We start from the raw sequence: 24,859 nt of genomic DNA, 5'->3' as shown, positions 1-24,859 counted from the left end.
TTACTTACGTGGAATGCCGGTGCCTGGGATGTAGGAAGTAGCAGTGAATGTTAAATGACCTGCTCTCACTAATAACTGGATATTCTTCTGATATGACCCCAGTGTCTATCTCCAGCCTCAGCCCCCTCTCTGGCCTCTCCTCTTACCTTGCCTTTGCTGAGTAATCATAGGAGAGAAGCCTTCATGATTTTGTTTTGCGAGTCCAGCCTCCAACCCTGCTTCCTAATTTGGGGACTCTCATTGTGTGGGATCTTGGTGGATTGTGGAGCAGGTTGCTGGCAGGTGAAGGTGCTAGAAATTTACCACCCCCAACAGCCTGGGTATGGCTGGGCTTGTGACCTGGATTCAGCCAGGACATATCATCTAGGAAGGATGAGTTAGCAGTCAGAGGCTTGTGTAGTAGGTGTGTCCGTGGAGGGGCAGTGGGGCCACAAAAGGTTGTCCTAAAAAAGGTTGCTGAGCTACCTCCTCCTTGGTCCTCTAGAACCACCATAGTTTTTGCTTCTTTTTCAACCTGTCCTTCAGCTTTCTGTTCAGAAGGAGACTCCCAATATTCTTCCAGACCATTCAGTTTTTGAGACAAATTGTCATTGCTTTTTCTTGTTTTTGACCACAAACACTGAAGACCATACCATCAGGCCTCTGGTTCAAGGGCACCTCCTGTTCTACCTCTTCTTATTGATAGAGGATGTCAGCTCTTCCAGGAAGTCTTCCCTAATTCCTCTGTGCTTTTATGACTGAGTTTATGATTTATTTTCCCTGATTCCTCATTAAGACTGTGAACTAGTTGAGGGCATGGGCTGCCTCTCATTGGTGAATTTCTTGTGCCCTGCATGGGGTTTAGAATAGGGTAGTTGGTCCGTGTGTGGACTAAATTGCCACTGGGATTATTAGTATTTGGAAAATCAAGAGAGAAATGATGTCTGAAAATTTGTGGAAGAACCATGAGAGGCTGCTTCTTTCTTTGGCGTTTTTCACAGGACCTGGAGCGTCTGTAGCTTTCACACCCCAAATACCTCCACTCAGCTTGTTGAGGCTGCGGCCTGGCTGGTCAGGCCTTCTTTGATCTGGAGTTGATTCTTGGGGAAAATAAAGGGACCCTGGGGATTATCCTGTCTTCACTCTGGGGCCTCATCCACTCTTACACATGTGTAGGTTGGCTTGTGACCCATGAAGAGGCTCCCCGTTGGAGAAATGTGACTTATTTAAAATCTGAAACTGCTGTGTTTTTTTTTTGTTTGTTTTTTAATGTCATGTTTACATTAAATTGATCAGGAAGAATGGTGGCCTTAATCACTCTTGATATTATGATTGATTGGTTTAAAGCAATAATCTCTTATGTTCCCATTTAGTTACTGTTGAGTCAATACATTTTCCCCTCTTTAATGATAAAATATAGTATATTCATTCTTAAAGAAATGCTGAATTTGTACATATAAATAAATGAGCTTTCTCCACCCCTGTCTTTGTTCTCTCAAATATTACTGTCAACAAATGGATGTGTGTCAAGAAAGAGAGGGAGGGAGAAAGGGAAGGGAGAGAAGGAGGAGGAGGAAGTCAGAGCATATATGTATTTGATTATAGTAACAAAGATAGTAGGAAGTGATATTTGTATTGTATTTATTGTGTGGCAGGTACTATCCTAAACACTTAAAATATATTAGCTCATTTAATCCTTGTAACAGTCCTCTGATATAGATATTATGATCTTCATTTTACAAATGAGGGAACTGGAGGCACCAAAAGATAAAGGACTTGCAGGCTTGCTGTGGAGCTGGGATTTGCCTGCAGGATGTATGGCTTCCAGCCCCGTGGGCCCTACAGTCAGTTGCCTCACTCTGGCGCCTCTTTAGAATGCAAGTCCCGTGTAGGGTCGTGGCTCCCGCGCAGCTGGGCCATTGGTCTCTTTTCAGACCCTTGTGTTCAGATCTAACTTTCACCTTCCAGGGCTGCTTGGTATCCCATTGAATACAGGCACTGTAGTTTGTTTAACTGACACCCAGCAAATGGCAGTGAGAGAAGAAAGGATAAAAGCCAAAATACACCTCAGATACTCAAGTAAAAGGCGAGATCTCTGCCTCCAAATAGCTCTCAGAAAAGTACTTACAAAGCATGTCCTATCATGGGATGCTTTTTTATGTTCTGTGAGCTATAAAATTAATTGGGAAAATGACGTCACCCTGTAGTGAGCCCAGTCAGTGCTAGTTTAGGACACTTACAGGGATGAACAGAAGTGGTAGGGGAAAAAGGCAAGGGAATTGAAGACAAGTTTAGTAGTATTTTTCAAGGAGAGACCAAATAATGACAAGCTCCAAGAATAGCTTGGAAAAGTTACAGGGGATCTTTGCAGTGGTGAGACTTAACGTTTGTCAGATAAATGGGAAAACATATCTGTTCTAATACTCACATAGATGCTTGCCTTGACCTTCAGTTTCCTATGACATCATACCGGGATTAAAAAGTATTGTATCCAAATGGTATCAATGAATTAAGGTGATGTAGACCCATGCCGCTCAACTAAAAAAGTGCTTCCTCTGATGACAAACCAAGATGTCACTGGCAGATGTGAAGAGTTTGAAAGTTTCTATTAATATATGGGAATGGATCATAAACCACTGTTTTGGGAGCAAAATTTTGTGCTATTTGGGTTGCTTTAGTCTATGAGATACAGAGGAACACACTTTTTTTTTTTTAAATTGACGTGTCATTGATTTAAAATATTGTGTTACTTTCAGGTTACAGCAAAGTGATTCAGTTATCCATGCATATTATTTCAGATTCAATTCTATTATAGGTTACTACAAGATATTGAATATAGTTTCCTCTGCTATACATTAAATTGTTATTTATGGAACACACAGCCTTTTAAATAACAGTTGTCAAATTAACAAATATCTCTAGGCTTAAATAAGGAGAGACTTTATTTGAAGGATTATTGCAAGAGGACGGGACAGAGTCTACGGGAACAGGAGGAAGCCTGTTATTGCAATGTGGAGGATACCCCCCAACGCACACACCATGAGATATGCAAGGGTCTCAAAGGTCAAGCAGAAAAGAACTTTTTTTTTTTAACAGAGAGAACAGAGTGAGCCTAGAAAGAACCATGCATGGAGAAGTGGAATGCGCTGGTGACAGATAAACCACTGTTCTTTAGCTAATACATGTATACCACTTACTGGATGACGTTCTAAAGGCTTTATGTGTTTTTAACTCTTTTCATGCTTCAGCACTACTGCTGGGTACTGTTATTACCCATATTTTACACATGAAGAAACTGAGGCCCAGAATATTGAGGAACTCACCTCATGCTTAATAGTAAACAGAGGAGCTGAGCTTTGAATCCAGGCAGTTTGGTTCTAGAGTCTGGGCTCTGAGCCCCGACTTATTTTTGAGGTAATATGTTATCCTATGAAACGTGATTTAAATATGGATGTGTAATAAATTTGTTATTGTAGGACTCCATAGTACTAATTTAGATGCCATTTGGCTGCTTTATTCACGTGTGGAAAACTGAAGTTGCCTGAAACCTTATTGTGGGGTCTTCTTTTTGAGAGAATGAGGGGGAAGCCCTACGTCCCGTCACTGAGGGTTGACCATCCTGCTGGCTTGTTGAGTTGACTGAGGCCATCAGTGTCCACCTGAATGCAGACATAACCAGCCTGTGTGTTGTTTTGAATGGTTTTTCAGAAGGGAACATCATGGATGTCTCAGGCATTAGAGACATCTCACTGGACTCCCCTCATGCCTCCTCAGTCTCCTGCTGCTTCCACCCCAGCCACTCCCAAGACAGCCTGAGAGGAAGGTCATGGTGATGCCAGCCCAGAGCAGTGGGTGCTGTTTTCTTGGTTTGTTTATCTGATGGGGCTGTTTCTCCAGAGGCCGGGGGTCCTCCAAGTAGACACCTTCTTTTTGAATATATGGATTGCCTTGTCTTCAATGAGAAAACTGGCTTTCTTTGTGTTTTGAAAATGATAGTAATTTGAATTGTAGTTCAAGTTGTTGAATTGTAGTTCAATATATTATGAGAGATTTGATAAGAGAAGGAAAAATTGTAGTTTAATTTAAGCACAGTTTTTTGGGGGTAATTTAGTGAAATAACATGGTTCTGTGACTCCATAATATAGGGTCCAGTAATCTGGAAAGCCCAACAGTACATTGTAATCCTACTTGGGAGTATCCTGAACCTACAGAGTCCAATACGATGGCCACCAGCCTCATGTGGCTGTTGAGCACTTGAAATATGGTTGGTCCTTTATGTGTAAAATACACACCAGATTTTAAAAAAAATTTTAAAAATCTCATTTATAATTTTTATATTGACTACATGTTAAAACAATTGTGTTTTAGACATACAGGGCTTCCCAGATGACTCAGTGATAAAAAATCCTCCTACCAATACAATAGATGCAGGAGACATGAGTTTGATCCCTGGGTCAGGAAGATCCCCTGGAGGAGGAAATGGTAACCCTCTCCAATATTCTTGCCTGAAAAATTCCATGGACAGAGGAACCTGGTGTGCTCCAGTCCATGGGGTCGCGAAGAATTGGACATGACTGAGCAACTGAGCACACACACATTTTAGGTATACTGGATTAGATCAATAATTATTTAAATTAACTCGTTTCTTTTACTTTTTAACATTGCTACTCCAAAGTTTAAAATTAGCTACATGGCTAACATTATATTTCTGTTGTTCAGTGCTGTCCTATATTTCCAGATTTTGACTGGACCAATAGCGCTCCCACCCACAGGGATACTTTCCTTCAATGATAAAAACAGCTGGCATTTACCAAGCACTTATGATGTGCCAGGCATTTTAAATGTCTTTTCTCCTTTATGGTTGACGTCAACCCTAGGTAGTATCAGTACCATTTTGTTCCATATTTGCACATGGGGAAATGGAGGCATGAAGAGATTAAGTAACTTGACCTGAATCACAGAGGTAGTTAATGGCAGAGACGGGATTTGAACCAAAGCCGCCCACCAGTGGCTCATGCCGATGTCTCCCAGCATTACCACCTTTTGTAACACTCACGTAGGACTTTGTCCCTGCCTCGCTGTGCCGACTGACCCTCTGAACCTTGTTTTCCTGACTGAGGAGTAGTCTGGGGCATCGCTGGGGCCCCTTCGGTGCTTTCTTCCTTTGTTTTCTTTGCATTTCCCCACCAGGACCCTGATGAGGCTGGGAGCAGGCCTCTGGTTAGCCTGGCCCTCTGTCACGTGGGTAGGGGGATGTCCCAGAGGGCCTGTCCCAGCTCTGCCGCTAACCTGAGACTCTCAGCAGGCCAACAGTTTTTCCTCTGTGCTTCCTTTATCCTTTTCTATGAAATAAGTTTAAAAATAAGGAATCCTGAGTTGTAGTCCTAGCTTTGCCATTAACATGCTGTGTAACCTTGGGACAAGCACCACCTCTGTTTACCTTACATATTGAATGGGGCGTCAATTTCCTCTGACTCTAGCATTCTTTAATTTGTAATTTGTGATTCGAAAAGAAAAGGAGACCTTTTTTAAATGTAGGAATTAACTGATAACATTTACAAAATAGAACATCTGTGAAAAATTCTTTTGTCCTAGAGACTCTGCCCCACCCCCCACCCCCTCCTGCTGTCTGCTGTCTTCCTATCTGTCAGTCATGAAGCTACTTGTGATTCCTGAAGGAGAAATTTGTCTTCATGAGTGTGTGGAGATGGGGCCCAAGAAGATAAGTCTCCCAGATGAGTGGACGGTACTTGCTCCATCCTCAGACAGGTCAGCAGAGCTGTAGTGATTGACCCCGTGCCCCCCTTAGTATCATGGGTGCATCTTTTCAGATTTAAGTTTCCCACAATTGCTGATTAGTGAGACATTTGGTCATTGACAGAAAATTTCCTTTTCTTTCTTTTTTCTAAAAAAAGACATCCTGTTCTTCTTCTATCCCCTTCTTAATCCCTCTAGTCTCCCCACTGTGCTCTGTGCTAACACTTTACACTTCAGCTTTGGAAAGGAACAGTTGTTCAAACAAACAGTTTTAAAAATCTTCCTCGAATGTTCCAATTCTTTTAAAATTGCTTTCTTACCTGAGTGTTCATCATTAACTCAAGTTGTACTTTCTCAGATTTGAGATCATTACTCTTTATTAGTGAAGCAACTTGTTAAAGCTACAGACAAGCAAAAGTATTCTATGCCCTTTGTTAAGAGTGTTGAGAGTTTTCAGGGTTAGAATAAGATTTATAGGTGGAAAGAGGCTTTTCAGCTATAGCCGCTGAAACATATAAGCATGATGACTCTGTTAGTTGGGATTTAAGTGGGAAAATAGAAACCACCCTAGGTATTTCAATCAAGAAGATGTTTGATGTTGGGTATTATAAAACCTCTGGATAGTCTCATAAAACCTTGGGAAACCCTCACATATGGTTAAGTAGTCTTCAACAAGATGCAAAGATGATGTGATTGAGAAAGGACAGTCTCTGCAAAGATTATGTTGGGAAAACTAGATATCTGCATGCCAGAGAATGAAGCTAGACTCTTATCTTATACCATAACAACAAAAATATGTAAGAAATAATAATCTATGTGTGCTTACCATACTTAAAAATTAACTTGAAATAGATTAAAAAGCTAAAAACATAAGACTGAGACAATGAAACTCCTAGAAGAAACATAAGAGGAAACCTTCATAATATTGGCCTTGGCAATGATTCTTTGGATTTAACACCAAAAGGAGATTTAACAAAAGCAAAAATAGACAAATGGGACTGCATCAAACTTAGAAACCTCTGTGAATCTAAGGAAGCAATAAACTAAGATGACCTATGGATGGGAGAAAATATTTATAAATCTTATGTGTATGAAGAGTTAATATCCAGAATAGATGAAAAACTCTTACAACCCAACAATAAAGAAGCAAATAATGATAGAAAAATGGGCAAAGGGCTTGAATAGTCACCTCTGCAAAGAAGATAAGTAGAAGTAACCAACAGACATTTTAAAAGATGTGCAATAGACCATTAGAGAAATACAAATGAAAACCACAATGATATATCATCTCACATGCATTAGAATGGCCATATTAGTAATAATGTAATTGCAATTTTTTTTTAAAAACAGAAAATAATAAGTGTTGGCAAGGATTTGGAGAAATTGGAGCCCTTGTGGATTGAGGATAGGAATGTAAACTAATTCAACTGCTATGGAAAACAGTATTAAGTTTTCATTAACAGTTAATAAAATTACAGTGTGATCCTGCATTCCTACTTCTGAGTGTATATATCCAGAAGAACTGAAAGGAATCAAAGCAATATTGACACATTTATACTCCTTGCAACTTTATTCATAGTATCCAAGAGGTGAAAGCAGCTCCGATGTCCATCAGTGGATGAATGGATCAAGAAAAGATTCTCTATATATGCAAGAGAATATTATTCAGTCTTAAAAAAGAAGAAAATCCTGCCACATTCTACAAGATAGGTGAATCTTGAGGACATTCTCCTAAGTGAAATAAGCCAGAGAGGGGGACGTGGGAAGTTCTGTTCCAATTGGGTTCAGAGTTTCGGGTTTGCAAGATGAAAAAGTCTGGAGGTCGGTTATACCACGGAGTGCATGTAGCTAACACTATTGAACTGTACACTTGAAACATGATTAAGATGGTAAAACTGAAGTGTTTTTACCACAATTACCAGGAAGATGTAGTTTCTATACTTCCAGCCCCAGTGATGTGTGAAAGTGTTACTGACCCTTTTGAGTTGAGCCCCCAAGAAGGTTCCTCCTGCTTGGTGGTGTTGGAGCCAATAGAACAAGACTGAGTTCATTCAGCAGCAAAGGAAAGCTTTATTCTCAATCTAAGAATGGAGACGTTTTGAGTTCACGCTCTAGAGCAGGAGTCCCAAACCTTTGGGATCTAATGCCGATGATCTGAGGTGGAGCTGATGTAATAATAATAGAAGTAAAATGCACAATAAATGTGCTTGAATCATCCTGAAACCATCCCCTCCCTCTGCCAGTCCGTGGAAAAATTGTCTTCCATGAAACTGGCCCCTGGTGCCAATGAGTTTGAGGACCACTGCTTGAGCACGTGCTCTTCCCAAAAGGCCAGTGGTGGGGCTGCTTTATAGGGTTCCTGTCAGTGGGGCCGTGGGGAGGGGGGTGGAATTCTCGTGGGTCAGGTGCAGCTGTGATGGTCATGGCTCCAGATCTGGGTGTAGCATGCAGCCTACTGCCGCCATCTTGAATTGAGGTCGTGTGCAGCATCTCTGCTCATGGCCCACTGCCACCATATTGAACTGAAGCATGTGCACAATGCTTCTGCACATGGTCTGCCGTCACCACCTTGCCTTGCAGTGACATGTATGTGCAGGGCTTCTACATAGATGGCACACCCAGGCGATGTGCTGTTAGGTGCAGCCTTTTCACTCGAGGGACTCTGGTCAGAAGGGTCCGGTGCAGGCCTCTGCTTGTGCCCCACTGTGAGCAGGTGAAACTAGACTAAGTGTAAAGGAAAAGAAACCCCGAAAGGTTAGACTTTGTTTTTATTTTTTAGATGTGGATCCTCTAGAGTAATCTGAAGCTCTTGGCTCTAGTTTTATTGCCCCCTTTCTTTGTTCTCTGTTTCACAGGATGCTGTCCTCCCGGACAGGGCCAGAGCCCTATTCATACACGTGGGAGGGGTAGGTGCTGTGCCCGTTGTACTCATCAGTGGTGAGGCAGCGCAGCATGAAGTGGCCCAGGTCGTGTTTGGAGATGACCCTCGAGGGCCCTCGTCCATCCAGGGTCACTGTGTAGGCCCCAGTCAATGGGTGGTCTCCTATATGTGGTGGCATCACGGCCACGTACTTCAGGCCCGACTGCTGGAGTACCTTGTGCATCCGGACATGGTCATCAGTCACATCCTGCAGTCTTGGGGGCACCTTGGAAGGGTCCCACAGTAGGAAGGCCGAGGTGCAGGCCACAACCTTGTCCACGCCATGGGCCTTCATGGCCGCCACGATGTTCTGGGCACCCTCAGACATCATTGTGGTAGGACTGAGGTCATTGCGGGTGCCCAGCAGCACGACGACAGAATCTTGCCCAGCCACAGTCTTGTCCATGTCAGCCGGCTCCCGGACGTCACCCACCACCACGTGGGCCGGCTGGGGCCCCTGAGGGCAGCCTGGAGGGGTCCCGCACCAGCACCGTCACCTCATAGCCTGCTTGCACCGCCTGCGCCAGCGTGGTGAGCCCGGTGTTGCCGGTGGCGCCGAAAAGGGCAATCTTCTTGACGACCATGCCGCGGAGTCACAGGACACGCGGGAACCGACTGGCTGCCTGTTCCCCTCGCGTCCTTTCCTAGAGGGCTAGACTTTGTTTTATTTTATGAGCTTCCCTGGTGACTCAGCTGCCCGCAATGCTGGAGACCTGGTTCTGTTCCTGGGTTGGGACGATCCCTGGAGAAGGGAACGGCTACCCACTCTAGTATTCTGGCCTGGAGAATTCCATGGATGGAGGAGCCTGGCAGTCTATAGTCCGTGGGGTCGCAAAGAGTTGGCCACGATTAAACGATTTTCACTTTCTTTATTTTATTACCCCAATTCTATTTTTATCTCCTTGGAGTTGCTAATGGGTTTTGCTGGTGACAGAAGAGCTTAGAAGGGTCGAAATGATGCAAAACTCTAAGACACAGTCTCCAGGACATTGTGTCCTCAGTGAGGAAGGTCCCCTGTGTTCTTTTTACGGGGAAGAAGCAAATAGAACGTAAACTTGGAAATCAGAGTGATCTGAGTTGGAATGACTGTTCCACCAGTGACGAGCAGTCTGCTCTGAGGTCTGCTTGGTAACCTCTGGACCAAGGTCAGGACTTCCCAGAGAATGAGGAGAGATGGGGCAGAGAGCAGAACTGGCAATTCCCACGCTGCAGGGGGTGGACAGAGGGCCAGGAGCTTGATGAGGAGATAGAGCCTTATCCAGGCATGTGCCCTGGGGGTGCCCCTTCTTTCCAGTTTCTATGATTTCTTCCTGTCCTTTGCCTGGGGTACCACCCAGGTCTCAGAATTCTGTTTGTGTCTCCAGACCTGGCTCCAGGCTATGCATCTAGAGAGACTAATGCAGTGGAGCCACATGTAATTTTGCATTTAACACCCCTCTTCCTCAATCAAATATAAGCTCCATCAGGCCAAGAATCAACTTTCCTGTTCAGAGCTTTGCGTCCTCCAGCCTTAGAACCAGCCCTGACAGCCAATATGCCTTCATTTAATATTGAATAAGTAAGTTTACAGAAGATTGAAACATGAGCTACTTGGAAACAGGATTAAAGGAAACAGAAAATCAGATATGGCTGAAATACAGGCTTTGGTTCAAAGCACTGTGTACCCTGTGGGTTTAAGGAGGCCTGGGTTCTGGGCCTGCTGCGTCAGTGCCTAGCTGTGTGGCCTGGAGTCAATTGCTTAGCCTCACTGGGCCCCATTGACCTTGCGCATACAACGAGGGGCCCTGAGTGTCACCCCCCTCCCATGCTTCTAACAGCGTGCGCATTCTGTGAGGCAGTTCTGCTGCTGCATAATTTGTTGTATTATCGGGGACTTCAAGAAACAGGAACTAGGAAAATCTAAAATGTACGTGGAAGTGAGGTAAGACAGGGTTAGCCAGAGCAGATGGAGCATGCAAGCCTGTGGGCCACCAGGCCACCCACTAGTTATCATTCCAAACTTTGAACATTTAATCTCATTTTTCTTTGCTGCGTAGAGGCGGCAATTAGAAGAAAAAGTGCATTTAACACCCATGATGAATGAAACAATTATCTGATTTTGACCATTTCAAGCAAAATGTCAGCCTTCCAAGCTCGATTTTCAAGACTTTGGACTAAACAGTTAGGCTTTGCAGTATGGAAAATAATAACAGAGAGCTTATTTGCTTGAATTGAAGGACTGTTTTCCTGCGTTGGAAATGAAACATCAGTAACCTCTGCTCTTAATTCTCTGAATAGTTGATGTTTGGAAAGGCTACTCAAAATGTACACAGAATTCAGAGGTGGCCCAGCCAGAGGGACACCTTAAACCAAGCTGTTTAGTTTCGGTATGGCTCTGATTTTCCGTAACCTAGAAGATGAAGGTAATGTGATTGGAGGATGTGGAGGTGAAACGAGATAACACGAGAACACGGAACAGATGCATGGTTCAGGGGCACGTGGTCAGCGCTCTCTGTGGCCCCTGTGCCTCCTTCCTGTGCTGTCTCAGCTCGGGCTCACCGTGGGGGGTGGGTGTTAACCTGTTTCTACTGAAGGAATAACGGAGGTCTTATCAGGCCTGAGATCTGTGTGTGCGCGTGTGTGCATGCGTGTGCTGTGACACTGTCACTCCAGCTGGCCTTTGAAACCCTTTTAGGCCCTTTGTACTAAGGGTCGCTGTCAGAGGTCCCTTGTCCAATGTGCTTTCCTGGTCCTTGAATGGCTGGGCCTGGTCATTTTCCCCTGGCTGGGGGTGGGAGAGCGCTCATGAAGGCACATTTGCCCGTGTCAAGAGAGCCATACCCCAGAGGGGAAGATGGTCTGACTGTAGGGAAGGGACAGGACAGGGGTGGGGGAGGCACACCCTGTGGACTAGAGCACCTTGGCCAGGTGCCTGGACCCACTTCCTGAACCCACTTCAGCTCTGGAATCTTCTGACGCTGCAGTTCCTCCCTAGCCCCTCTTCCCTGCCTCACGGGGAGCTGGGGAGGTGGGCTGGACCCCAGGAGATGCCCCACCTTGCCAAAGCAACCGCTTATGCCTGCAATCTAGGTTTTATGTGGTCTTCCCTATGCCACTCAGATCCCTTAGGGCATAACCAGCTCTTCTTGTTTCTCTTCTCCAGTTTGTTATAATTAGGGGGTGGAAGACGAGATGAGAGTCTGGCCATCACTGACCTATCTACTACTTTCATCTTGCTTAGGAAATGAGGTTAACAGATCTGTAAGCTTTTAGGGCTGAGTCCTGTTGATCAGTTGTAAAATTAGTCATTAATTCATTAGTATTTATGACCTGAAGTCTGAGCATCACTTGGGCTCAGCTTCTGCTTTCAAGGGGATGAGAGCATCCTCTGGGAGTGATCCTCAGACACAAGGCTGGACTGTGCTTTCCCGCTTTCATGTCTAGATAGCCCCAAATGGGGTGTACCAGGATTGGCCCTTCAATAGAGATGTGAACCTTGAAAGTCAGCGTTCTGCAAGGGTAGATTCAAGGAAATAAGTCTTCGCAGTGATCACAGATGCTGTGGGCACGTCAGATTTGAACCATTTTAAGAGCATGCCCACTTCACTTCTGCCAGCATAACTGTAGGGTTTCAGGCTTTGCCAGAGCTCAGGTACTGCCATGTGGCACCATAGACAAAGCAGGGGGGTTCCTATCTTGGGTATCCAGGTTTGAACTTCACTTCTGCTGTTCACCAACCTATTACCATGGATGACTGAGGACCTCTCTGAATCTCAGTCTCTTCTTCTGTGACATAGGAATGGAAGTACATGTCTGCCTCACCTTATTACTATAAAAAGCAATCAAGATAGTGGAGGTGAACCTGCTTCGTGAGTTCAGTGTCTCTCTAAGGGTTAGTTGTTGTCACTATTATTGTGACCTGTTGAACAGCTGGCCTGATGAACAAGCTTCCTGTTGCAAAGATATAGATTTTTCTCTGCTAAAAAGACCACCCCTGTTTACCCAACCCAGCCCTTCTAGGGCAGATTAGAACTGTTGTGGCTATAAACCCAGCCGATATGGGCTGTAATATAGTAAATTATCACTTGTTTTGCAGTCTTGACGAGAAAAATAAATGCAATTACACTCATGAATGTTGAAAAATGAAGCAAAGCAATGTGGATCGGCACATTTGAGGTGCTTTTCCAAATGAAAAGCTGTGTACAATGAATGCTAATGGGCTTCCTCCCTGCCACTCTTGGCATGTGGTGCTGTGTGATCTTTCTGAATTAAGGGAGCAGCTGTGCCAAGTGCCCCAGCCACAGGAGAGGCGGCCCTGGGCGGCCTCCACAGTAGGAGACCCAGCGGGCGGACTCCAGCGTCCAGACCCAGAATAGACCCAGCTTCCTAAAGCAGGTACCTGAGGGCTCTCGGTGACACTTCTCCACTTGTAGGACCTAGCATCTCTCTGCAGGTTTCCTGTTGCTCTGCGCAGCACACTTCACATCAAGCACCTACTGCGTGCCAGGCTTGATGCTGGTAGCGTAGAGATGGATTGCGCATGTCCTGCCCCTCCTGACCCACCTCCTCTGTCACCAGGCGTGACGGGCATGAGCTAGCCCTGTGCTGACTGGGACAGTGGCCAGCAGCCACATGGGGCTATTGAGTCCTTGAAATATGGCCAGTCCAAACTGAGATGTGCTCTAGGTGTAAAATGCACCTGTGTGTGTTACTCAGTCATGTCTGACTCTGTGACCCCATGGACTGTAGCCTGCCAGGCTCTTCCTTCCATGGAATTCTCCAGGCAAGAATACTGGAGTGGATTGCTGTTTCCTTCTTCCTGACCCAGTGATTGAACCTGGATCTCCTGCATTGCAGGCAGATTCTTTACCATCTGAGCCACCATGGAAACCTGTAAAATGCATACCACATCTCAAAAATGTATCATATATATATATGTATGTATATACACATGTATATGTAAATATATATGTATATATTATGTATATGTATATAATAAATATGTATATATATACACACATTTATAGGTATAGTGTATATATACACACATGCAGTCTTATTAATATTTTACATTGTTTAAATGTTGAAGAGATACTATCTTAGGTATATTGGGTTACATAAAACACTTTAAAGATAAATCTCACCTATTTATTTTTACCTTTCCTTTTACTGTGGCTACTAAAAGCTTAAAATTACAGCACCATGACTTGCACTGTATTTCTGTCTGGCATCAGTGATCTGGTTCCTGCCTGCCTTTTTGTTCGTGTCCTCTATTGCATCCTCTTTCCTGATGCCCCTTCTGCCAGTTTATCAGCCTCACCAGGCTCCTTCATGCCTCAGGACGTTTGCACTTGCTGCTCTCACTTTCTGGAAGGCTCTTCCCCAGTGCTTTCTCAACTTAAATGTCACCTTTTGTGATAAATGTTCTCTCCTTTCTAAATACAACCCCTCTGTTACTCTTGGTCAGACACTCTTTCTTAGTCACTATTGTAATATTAAGTATTTTATTATTAAATAATTGTCTTTGTATTTGTTTTCTGAAGAGAACTTCAGGGGCAGAGAGCTCATCTGTCTTTCTCCCCCTGTCCTAATCTCAGTGCCTACCACAGCAATTAGCACATAGTAGAGACTCAGTTTTTAATTGAATAGATAAATGAATGACTGAATGTTTAAATGTCACAAAGAAAGATATTTTGACCATTTTGAGATGTTGTGAAGACATTTGAAAATACTTAATAATGGGTCCTAATTTATCAGTCCATTAAGGGAAGATATGGGTGAGATGTGCATGGCATATGAAGGGCTTGATGAAGAGTTTGATGAAATAGGCATGAGGTCAGGATTAAGGGAATCAACAAGACATGGTGACAAGCCCAGGGGCTGACCACTGTAGGAAGGGGCTTGACCACTGTAGTAAGTTGTTCCTACCCCTCAGACGAAGAGCAATGGTTGTGAATGGTGTTACAAGACAGCGTGACAGGCTATAGAAGAACATGACCACCACCAAAATTCATTCCTCTCACTCTCTGGTCTTCTGCCAGTACTTGCTATTTGTCAGCTCAGCCAGAAGCAGGGGATGAGGGAGGCTGGAAGATGCAGATCACGGAAGTCAGACACTCAGAGAACAGAGTAGGGTGGGGACAGATCTGGATTGGGGATGGAGTGCACAGAGAATAACTGTCATCCTGAAAAGTCATGTAAAGTGATTTTATTAATGTGCTAGAGCATGTTTATTCCAAATCAACAACCCTTATCCTAAAAATGTAAGGATGCATGTGAATACTATCACATTCATTCAGGGATTTCTAGGAGCAGAATTGGAAGTATAATTATGGAAAAAAAAGATAAAGTTATTATTCACAAAGGATATTATTAACTACCCAAAACCCAAGAGAAATAAGTGAAACACCATTAGTACCCTTTAAAAGCCCAGTAAGGTGACTAGGTAGGGAATAAATATACAAAATCAACAATTTCCTAAATGTTAACAATAACTGGCTTGAAAACATAAAGGGATTAATTCTATAAAGCACCCAAAATAGAAAAGGCAAAGAAATTGAGAGGTACTACAAAGAGTTTTTAGAAGGAAGCCATTTCTTGGATGTGAACACTTGATATTTTTAATGCTTGTCAGTTTAATTTGAAATATATAATATGAATTATTGAGTTGGCCCAAAAGTTTCTTCAGGTTTTTCTGTAAGATGTTGTGGGGAAAACCTGAATGAACTTGTTGGTCAACTCAATCTAATACAGATTTATAAGCAAATGTTATAAAATGATTTTAAGGTTTATTTGGGAAAATTGTCACAGATCATGAAGCAGATATTAAAAGTGAATAATGGGGGGGGGGGCTTAGCAACTCCTTCTAAGGTTTAGAAAAGTATCCTGGAATCAAAACCAACTAAATTAAAGCCCAAATGTCATATAGCAGTCCAATAAGAGGTAAATGGAAGAAAATATTTTTCAAAAAGGAGTGTGTGTGTGTGTGTGTGTGTGTGTGTGTGTGTGTGTATGCTAAGATAAACTTAACATTTCCAGTTAATGAAACAAGTCATGGTGAAATTATAATGATAACTCACCAGGGAAGGATGTGGATCAGTTGAGTTAGGGTCTTACTTCATATTATATACCAAAATATATTTTAGATAATAACACATTCCAGTTAAGTATAAAAATTTGAAAGCATCCAGGACATGTGACACATATGTAAATCTTTAATCTTTGAGAGTAGGACAGTTTTCTGATGTTACCATTAAAGGTAGAAGCAATGCAGAAAAATATTTATGTATTTGTTCCTAAATACCATTAAAAAGATTAGAAGATTCACAGCAAACTGAATTCTGATATTTGCAATACACATACACACACAAAACAAATGATTGATATTATTAATATTGAAAGAGCTCTTCCAAATCAATGAGAATGACATAAGATCCGTTAGACATATGTTCACTCTTGGTGAGACTTCTGAGAAGCAGGCAGGTATGAGTGCAAGTTACACTATTTAGGGAAGACAACTTAATATCTGCTGGAGATATAAAGTGCACATATAAAGTGTGCATATCTTCTCATTAGACATTTTTATTTTTGAGACTGTATTCCGGGGAAATAGTAAGAGATAAATGTAAAGTGAAACATTCTGGGTGTATGACCTATGACACTTAACCTCCTGGATTGTCCATTTCTCCATTTGTAATACAATAAGATAAATAAGCTTCTTTGCAATATGGCTATGAGAGGCATTTGAAATGATTGCCCTGGAAAAGCCTTGGTGCTATGGAATTGTGGGAAAATAGTGTGCATTTGTGGTTAATTTTGGCTGTTGGATTTTCCTGTCTTCCTCTCCTCCTCCCAGCCCCTTGGATACCATCTACTGGGGCACCTACTCTTGCTGTTTCAGCTCAAGAAGAGCAAAAAAGAGAGAGCTCTGGACCTTTGCTCAAGTTAAGCAGGGCTACTCTGAGTATCGATTCTCAGCTTAGCACAATGAACATTTAGTTAATACCAGCCACACAGCACAGGATTTGTGGCAGACTGGGGGTAAAAAAAGACTCCTTGACCACAGTTTAGATTCCTCTGATCCCTTTTCTCAACTAGGCCTTCACCTTATCCCCCACTTCCTACCTCCATCTTGTTTTGACCTGCCTAGCCCAACTTTAGTAAGAATCCTGCTAAGCCAATATAGTGAGAATCCCTCCATCCCTTGATATCTGATCACCCTTGATACCTGATCAAGTTCTTCATCCCTCACCATTGATATCTGATCACCCTGGCTTGCCATTGGCAAGAATCCTATTAAGTCACTTTAGCGAGATTTCTTCCCTCTTCTTGATGTCTCCTCTTAGTAAATTTTCACCCTTTGACCCCCTCACTCTGCTTCTTGGCTATAAATCCCCACTGTCTTCACTGTATTCACAGTTGAGCCTGATCTTGCTCTCCATTGCCATTTTTCTTATTGCAATACTTTTATTTTTATTTTTTTAGAAGAATAAAAATATTTATTTTTGAATATGTGTATGTGTTTCAAAAAGATTCCGAGGACACCTATGAACATATTTATAATAACACAGGGTAAAAACATACAGAGGTTGAAAAATTAGGTAAAGAGTAAAAGTGGGAATGGAATTCTTTTTTTTTTTTTTAATTTTTTATTATTATTATTATTATTTTTTTTGTCATACATTGATAAGAATCAGCCATAGATTTACACGTATTCCCCATCCCGATCCCCCCTCCCACCTCCCTCTCCACCCGATTCCTCTGGGTCTTCCCAGTGCACCAGGCCCGAGCACTTGTCTCATGCATCCCACCTGGGCTGGTGATCTGTTTCACCATAGATAGTATACATGCTGTTCTTTCGAAATATCCCACCCTCACCTTCTCCCATAGAGTTCAAAAGTCTGTTCTGTACTTCTGTGTCTCTTTTTCTGTTTTGCATATAGGGTTATCGTTACCATCTTTCTAAATTCCATATATATGTGTTAGTATGCTGTAATGTTCTTTATCTTTCTGGCTTACTTCACTCTGTATAATGGGCTCCAGTTTCATCCATCTCATTAGAACTGATTCAAATGAATTCTTTTTAATGGCTGAGTAATATTCCATGGTGTATATGTACCACAGCTTCCTTATCCATTCATCTGCTGATGGGCATCTAGGTTGCTTCCATGTCCTGGCTATTATAAACAGTGCTGCGATGAACATTGGGGTGCACGTGTCTCTTTCAGATCTGGTTTCCTCAGTGTGTATGCCCAGAAGTGGGATTGCTGGGTCATATGGCAGTTCTATTTCCAGTTTTTTAAGAAATCTCCACACTGTTTTCCATAGTGGCTGTACTAGTTTGCATTCCCACCAACAGTGTAAGAGGGTTCCCTTGTCTCCACACCCTCTCCAGCATTGATTGCTTGTAGACTTTGGATAGCAGCCATCTTGACTGGCGTGTAATGGTACCTCATTGTGGTTTTGATTTGCATTTCTCTAATAATGAGTGATGTTGAGCATCTTTTCATGTGTTTGTTAGCCATCTGTATGTCTTCTTTGGAGAAATGTCTGTTTAGTTCTTTGGCCCATTTTTTGATTGGGTCATTTATTTTTCTGGAATTGAGCTGCAGGAGTTGCTTGTATATTTTTGAGATTAATCCTTTGTCTGTTTCTTCATTTGCTATTATTTTCTCCCAATCTGAGGGCTGTCTTTTCACCTTACTTATAGTTTCCTTTTTTGTGCAAAAGCTTTTAAGTTTCATTAGGTCCCATTTGTTTAGTTTTGCTTTTATTTCCAATATTTTGGGAGGTGGGTCATAGAGGATCTTGCTGTGATTTATGTCGGAGAGTGTTTTGCCTATGTTCTCCTCTAGGAGTTTTATAGTTTCTGGTCTTACATTTAGATCTTTAATCCATTTGAGTTTATTTTTGTGTATGGTGTTAGAAAGTGTTCTATTTCATTCTTTTACAAGTGGATGCACCGTTATCCAGCGACCACTTGTTAAGAGTTTTTTTTTTTCCATTGTATATCCTGCCCTCCTTTGTTGAAGATAAGGTGTCCATAGGTTCGTGGTGATTTATCTCTGCGGCTTTCTATTCTGTTCCATTGATTCTATAGTTTCTGTCTTTGTGCAGTACCATACTGTCTGAGACTGTGGCTTTGTAGTAGAGCCTGAGTCAGGCAAGGTGATTCCTCCATTTCCATTTTCTTCTTTCTCAAGATTACTTTGGCTTATTCGAGGTTTTTTTGTATTTCCATACAAATTGTGAAATTCTTTGGTCTAGTTTCTGTGAAAAATTACCGTTGGTTAGCTTGGATAGGGATGCGATTGAATTCTAAGATTGTGCTTTGGGTAGAATAGCCATTTTGACATTATTGATTCTCCAATCCTTTGAGCATGTATGTTTCTCCATCTGTTTGTGTCCTCTTTGATTTCTTTCATCAGTGTTTATAGTTTTCTATGTATAGGTCTTTTGTTTCTTTAGGTAGATATACTCCTAAGTATTTTATTCTTTTTGTTGCAATGGTGAATGGTATTGTTTCCTTAATTTCTCTTTCTGTTTTCTCATTGTTAGTGTATAGGAATGCAAGGGATTTCTGTGTGTTAATTTTATATCCTGCAACATTACTGTATTCATTGATTAGCTGTAGTAATTTTCTGGTAGAGTCTTTAGGGTTTTCTATGTAGAGGATCATGTCATCTCCAAACAGTGAGAGTTTTACTTCTTCTTTTCCTATCTGGATTCCTTTTATTTCTTTTTCTGCTCTGATTGCTGTGGCCAACACTTCCAAGACTATGTTGAATAGTAGTGGTAAGAGTGGACACCCTTGTCTTGTTCCTGATTTCAGGGGAAATGCTTTCAATTTTTTTCACCATTAGGGTGATGCTTGCTGTGGTTTTGTCATATATGGCTTTTATAATGTTGAGGTATGTTCCTTCTATTCCTGCTTTTTGGAGAGTTTTAATCATAAATGAGTGTTGAATTTTGTCAAAGGCTTTCTCTGCATCTATTGAGATAATCATATGTTTTTTATCTTTCAATTTGTTAATGTGGTGTATTACATTGATTGATTTGCGGATATTAAAGAATCCTTGCATTCCTGGGATAAAGCCCACTTGGTCGTGGTGTATGATTTTTTTTAATATGTTGTTGGATTCTGTTTGCTAGAATTTTGTTAAGGATTTTTGCATCTATGTTCATCAGTGATATTGGCCTGTAGTTTTCTTTTTTTGTGGCATCTTTGTCTGGTTTTGGAATTAGGGTAATGGTGGCCTCATAGAATGGTTGGAAGCTTACCTTCATCTGCAATTTCTGCGAGAGTTGAGTAAGAAGGTGTTAGCTCTTCTCTAAATTTTTGGTGAATCAGCTGTGAAGCCATTCTGGTCCTGGCTTTTTGTTTGCTAGGAAGATTTTTGATTACAGTTTCGATTTCCTTTTTGCTTTGATGGGTTGTTAAGATCTCTATTTCTTCCTGGTTCAGTTTTGAAAGTTATACTTTTCTAAGAATTTGTCCATTTCATCCAAGTTGTCCATTTTATTGGCATAGAGCTGCTGGTAGTAGTCTCTTATGATCCTTTGTATTTCAGTGTTGTCTGTTGTGATCTCTCCATTTTCATTTCTAATTTTGTTAATTTGGTTCTTCTCTCTTTGTTTCTTAATGAGTCTTGCTAATGGTTTGTCAATTTTGTTTATTTTTTCAAAAAAACCAGCTTTTAGCTTTGTTGATTTTTGCTATGGTCTCTTTAGTTTATTTTGCATTTATTTCTGCCCTAATTTTTAAGATTTGTTTCCTTCTGCTACCCCTGGGTTCTTCATTTCTTCCTTCTCTAATTGCTTTAGGTTGTGAGTTAGGTTTTTATTGGCTTTTTTCTTGTTTCTTGATGTGAGCCTGTAATGCTATGAACCTTTCCCTTAGCACTGCTTTTACAGTGTCCCATAGGTTTTGGGTTGTTGTGTTTTCATTTTCATTCATTTCTATACATATTTTGATTTCTTTTTTGATTTCTTCTATGATTTGTTGGTTATTCAGAAGCGTGTTATTAGCCTCCATATGTTTGAATTTTTAACAATTTTTTTCCTGTAATTGAGATCTAATCTTACTGCACTGTGGTCAGAAAAGATGACTGGAATGATTTCAGTTTTTTTGAATTTACCAAGACTAGATTTATGGCCCAGGATGTGATCTATTCTGGAGAAGGTTCCGTGTGCACTTGAGAAAAAGGTGAAGTTGATTGTTTTGGGGTGAAATGTCCTATAGATATCAATTAGGTCTAGCTGGTCCATTGTGTCATTTAAAGTTTGTGTTTCCTTGTTAATTTTCTGTTTAGTTGATCTATCCATAGTGTGAGTGGGGTATTAAAGTCTCCCACTATTATTGTGTTACTATTAATTTCCTCTTTCATACTCGTTAGTGTTTGTCGTACATATTGCGGTGCCCCTATGTTGGGTGCATATATATTTATAATTGTTATTATCTTCTTCTTGGATTGATCCTTTGATCATTATGTAGTGTCCTTTCGTCTCTCTTTCACATCCTTTATTTCGAGAGTCTATTTTATCTGATATGAGTATTGCGACTCCTGCTTTCTTTTGGTCTCCGTTTGCATGAAATATTTTTTTCCAGCCCTTCACTTTTAGTCTGTATGTGTCCCTTGTTTTGAGGTGGGTCTCTTGCAGACAGCATATATAGGGGTCTTGTTTTTGTATCCATTCAGCCAGTCTTTGTCTTTTGGTTGGGGCATTCAACCCATTTACATTTAGGGTAATTATTGATAGGTGTGGTCCCGTTGCCATTTACTTTGTTGTTTTGGGTCCACGTTTATACAACCTTTCTGCATTTCCTGTCTTAGAGAAGATCCTTTAGCATTTGTTGAGAGCTGGTTGGTGGTGTTGCTGAATTCTCTCAGCTTTTGCTTATCTGTAAAGCTTTTGAGTTCTCCTTCATATCTGAATGAGATCCTTGCTGGATACAGTAATCTAGGTTGTAGGTTATTCTCTTTCATTACTTTCAGTACGTCCTGCTATTCCCTTCTGGCCTGGAGGGTTTCTATTGATAGGTCAGCTGTTATCCTTATGGGAATCCCTTTGTGTGTTATTTGTTGTTTTTCCCTTGCTGCTTTTAATATTTGTTCTTTGTGTTTGATCTTTGTTAGTTTGATTAATATGTGTCTTGGGGTGTTTCGCCTTGGGTTTATCCTGTTTGGGACTCTCTGGGTTTCTTGGACTTGGTGGCTATTTCCTTCCCCATTTTAGGGAAGTTTTCAGCTATTATCTCCTCAAGTATTTTCTCATGGCCTTTCTTTTTGTCTTCTTCTTCTGGGACTCCTATGATTCGAATGTTGGGGTGTTTCACATTGTCCCAGAGGTCCCTGAGGTTGTCCTCATTTCTTTTGATCCTTTTTCCTTTTTTCCTCTCTGCTTCATTTATTTCCACCATTTTATCTTCTACCTCACTTATCCTATCTTCTGCTTCCGTTAGTCTACTCTTGGTTCCCTCCAAAGTGTTTTTGATCTCATTCATTGCATTATTCATTTTTAATTGACTCTTTTTTATTTCTTCTAGGTCTTTATTAAACATTTCTTGTATCTTTTCAATCTTTGTTTCCAGGCTATTTATCTGTAACTCCATTTTGTTTTCAAGATTTTGGATCATTTTTATTATCATTATTCTAAATTCTTTTTCAGGTAGATTCCCTATCTCCTCCTCTTTTGTTTGACTTGGTGGGCATTTTTCTTGTTCCTTTACCTGTTGGGTATTTCTTTGCCTTTTCATCTTGTTTAGATTGCTGTGTCTGGAGTGGACTTTCTGTATTCTGGAGGTCTGTGGTTCCTTTTTGTTGTGGAGGATTTACCCAGTGGGTGGGGTTAGACGATTGGCTTGTCAAGGTTTCCTGGTTAGGGAAGCTTGCGTCAGTGTTCTGGTGTGTGGAATTTGATTTCTTCTCTTTGGAGAGCAATGGAGTGCCCAGTAATGAGTTTTGAGATGGGTCTATGTGTTAGGTGTGTCCTTGGGCAGCCTGTATGTTGACGTTCATGGCTCTGTTCCTGCTTTGCTGGAGAATTTGCTTGGTATGTCTTGCTCTAAAACTTATTGGCTCTTGGGTGGTGGTTGATTTCAGTGTAGGTATGGAGGCTTTTGGACGGTCACTTATTACTTAAAGTTTCATGTAGTCAGGAGTTTTCTGGTGTTCTCAGGTTTTGGGCTTAAGTCTCCTGCCTCTGGATTTCAGTTTTATTCTTCCTGTAGTCTCAGGACTTCTCCAACTATACAGCACTGATAAGAAAACTTCTAGGTTAATGGCGAAAAGATTCTCCCCCGTTAGGGACACCCAGAGAGGTTCACAGAGTTACATGAAGAAGGGGAGAGGGAGGAGGGAGATAGAGATGAGCAGGAGGAGAAAAAGGGGGACTCAAGAGGAGAGAGACAGATCTACGCAGCTGTCTGTTCCCAGAGTGTTCTCCGTAGCCCAGTCACCTACAAAGATTCACAGATTGGATTTGGAAGAGAAGGGGAAAGGAGGAAATAGAGGTGTTCTGAGGTAGAAAACAGAGAGTCAAGATTGGGAGAGAATAATCTTCGGTTTAAAAATAGGGCTTTTCTTCTTTTTTTTTTTTTTTTTAGGTTATAGTGTATTGAAAATGAAAATTAAGGAGTAGTAGAGGAGTACTAGAGGACTTTAAAAGAAATAAGAGAAAAAGAAAAATAGAAAATAGAAGAGAAAAAGGAAAGAAAAAAAAGAAGAGAAAAAAAAGAAAAGAAAAAAAGAAAAAAAAAATTTTTTTTCCCTAATTAAAAAAATCGTAAAAATCTATGGAAATGAAAGTTAAGGAGTAATGGGGGAGTAATAGGGAATTTTAAAGGAAAATAAAAGAGAAAAAATAAAAAAGAAAAATAATAAAAAAGAAAAAAAAGAGAGAAAAAAGTAAAATTATATCTAGTAGTTTCTCTGGAGCTGTTGCAGTCAGTGTGGGTTCGGCTCAGTTTCAGATAGCTCCTCGTTCCAGCTTACACTTCTCGATATCTACAGGCCCCTTCCGGTGTAGTCGGTGTTTTCTAGAGGGATTTTAATCTGTTGCACCAGTCCCTTCTGAGGCGGTTCCCTTCGTTTATTTGGCTTCTGTTTGCAGGTCTCTTCAGAGCCTCATTTCCGCCCTGACAGAGGCGGGCAGAGGTGGACTCTTATTCAGGTAGCTAGTTCTGTCGCTCTGCGGGGCAGGGAGGGGCTGGCGCTGCAGGGAGGGGCTGGCGCTGCAGGGATGGGCTGGCGCTGTGGGGACGGGCTTGCGCCGTGGGGACGGGCTGGCGCTGCCGGGAGGGGCCAACGCCGCTTTCTCAGTCTTCGCTGCTCAGGCTCCCGGCTGTTCTATATGGAGCGCGGCCCGCGCTGCGCGAGGTTCCAGCCCTCGGGTGTTCCACAAAAGCGCGGAGCGAAAAGCTGCGCCTGCTCTCTGTGCCTTCCCCGTCAGAGCGGTCCAGGCAGCCAGGGGCTTGGTGGGCGCACTCTCCCCAGGTGTGGCGCGCCCACTCCCTTCCACGGACCCAGGCTCAGTTTCCTCTGGCGCCAATCGGGTGCCTGCGCCTTCTGCCCTCCGCGTCCCCAGCCCCAGTCCCCGCCCGCGGCGGTCGGGTGCCTGCGCCCTGTGTCTCGCCACGACCTTCCCCTCCCCCCTGCCTCCTGCCTCCGGCGGGGCTGGGCCGGTCCGCAGCCTGCGAGCTCTTCTCTGGATTTTCTCGGTCTCTTTGTTCTGCGAATGGCCGGCAGTGTGTTCGGGCGGTTTAATTTACTCTCTCTCCTTTGGTCTCCCACAGTTCGAGTTGGCAACTCACAGAAGCTCCCTCCGATTGTCCTCAGGGCACTCAGGCCCGGACCCTACCCCAAGCAATGCCGCCTAAAATTCCCTTCCCAGGACGGATCTCCGTCCTTAGCTCTTTTGTCTCACTTTTTATCTTTTATAGTTTGTCCTACCTCCTTTCGAAGACAATGGGCTGCTTTTCTGGGCGCCTGATGACCTCAGCTAGCGATCAGAAGTTGTTTTGCGAAGTTTGCTCTGCGTTCAGTTATTCTTTTGATGAATTTGTAGGAGAGAAAGTGGTCTCCCCGTCCTACTCCTCCGCCATCTTGGCTCCTCCCCCTATTTTAGATTTTACAAATTGATAGACAGAATTCATCCAAACTTACCTTTTATAGACTTCTCTCCAGTACCATCCCCACTCCCAGGTCTAACTGGTTTTTTGGTCTC

At 42.2% G+C, this 24,859-nt stretch overlaps 1 protein-coding gene and 1 pseudogene across 12 annotated transcripts in view; one reads left to right on the top strand and one right to left on the bottom strand.

Moving 5' to 3' along the window:
• Nucleotides 1-24,859, top strand: part of PTPRT (protein tyrosine phosphatase receptor type T) — a 1,113,287-nt gene that overhangs the window by 323,716 nt on the left and 764,712 nt on the right. The gene's annotated exons all lie outside the window — the stretch shown is intronic.
• LOC122448502 lies at nucleotides 8,526-9,245 on the bottom strand (annotated as a pseudogene).

Source organism: Cervus canadensis, chromosome 10 (assembly GCF_019320065.1).
Source record: "Cervus canadensis isolate Bull #8, Minnesota chromosome 10, ASM1932006v1, whole genome shotgun sequence".
Classification (NCBI taxonomy): Eukaryota; Metazoa; Chordata; class Mammalia; order Artiodactyla; family Cervidae; genus Cervus; species Cervus canadensis.
Note: the sequence above shows the minus strand (reverse complement) of the source record. Positions and strands in the feature narration are given on the sequence as shown.